The 1,194-nt window shown below is 29.0% G+C and overlaps 1 pseudogene; it reads left to right on the top strand.

The window, feature by feature from the left end:
• The first annotated feature begins 207 nt into the window (after positions 1 to 207).
• On the top strand, positions 208 to 304 carry LOC122127868 (annotated as a pseudogene).
• Positions 305 to 1,194: the final 890 nt, after the last annotated feature.

Raw genomic sequence — 1,194 nt, 5'->3', positions numbered from 1 at the left:
TTTAAAATAGTCATTGACAAAAAAATTGCAAATGTGAGCAATCGACCAAACAATATAAGTTTTTTTCCAATATACACAGAATTTTAGAGAAGTAAGATCAATAGCATTTTTAGGAACAATAAGGTTTCCTAGTTACAAAGAGTTAATCAAGGATATATGCCTGTATAAAGACTGCATCATTAACTACTTAAATTTAGAGGATACTACATGCTTCAGCAGCCCGTTTACAGAAATTACAATATAGAGATTAACATGGCACTTGCACAAGCATGATATAAAAATGTGTGAAGTATTCCATATTTTTCATTCTTCAGATGCAAGAAATTAAAAACAGTTATTAAAAAATTGATTACACAAATGCAAATGTAACAATAAATGTAATTCATTGATCTGAAAGTTAGTTTGACATCAGTGTACTAAATCCTCAACTTAGAAAGGCCTTTACATAGCATAATCTTTACAAAACTTCTCAAATTAGATATCATTGTCATTTTATCCCAAAGAAATAAAATACTATATAGGTCTAGAATAAAAAGGAATATTAATCTGTTTCTATATGGAATGCTATCTGAAATAACACATTTAATAATGAACCGATATATCATAAAACAATGTAGAATTCAAAGTATTATATTCAGGAACAAATGAAATACATTTTGGACATTGTACAAACAAAATACAGATTATTTTAAAATATACTTTTTTCAGACAAGCACCAGAAATATCTTTAGTTTCTGTACTATTCATTTCAACAGATAAGTTAAAATGATTTCTGATTTAAAAAATCACAAACTCGGCAGAAATCATTATAGATGTATACAAACAAATCTTGAATATATTTTGACATCAACGTCAGGCAATTCACTTGAAAAATACGATGGAATCATGAATTTTTAAAGTAAGATATTGCCGTTGCTTTGTATTGTGAAAATATTTTGTACGGACACAAAGATGGATTGGCATTTTTAAAATTTCAGAAACTTAACCAAACCATTATGACTTAGGAGAACAATTTTTACAGCCTTCCACAACTTCAAAGAGGTAGTGATACATATTTATCCTTTTGGCAATATCAAATGCAGCTTCTTCCAAGTTCTTCAGACCTGGTTTCATATAATGCTTCAATAAAAGGAGATCCAGCATATCTTTGCTATTTCTATTTCAACCAGCAAGATGCAAGGGGGTCAAGAGGAC

The sequence above is a fragment of the Dipodomys spectabilis genome, unplaced genomic scaffold (genome assembly GCF_019054845.1).
Source record: "Dipodomys spectabilis isolate Male_0828 unplaced genomic scaffold, ASM1905484v1 ptg000315l, whole genome shotgun sequence".
Taxonomy (NCBI): Eukaryota; Metazoa; Chordata; class Mammalia; order Rodentia; family Heteromyidae; genus Dipodomys; species Dipodomys spectabilis.
The sequence above is the reverse complement of the archived record's forward strand: the minus strand, read 5'-3'. Positions and strand labels throughout refer to the sequence as shown.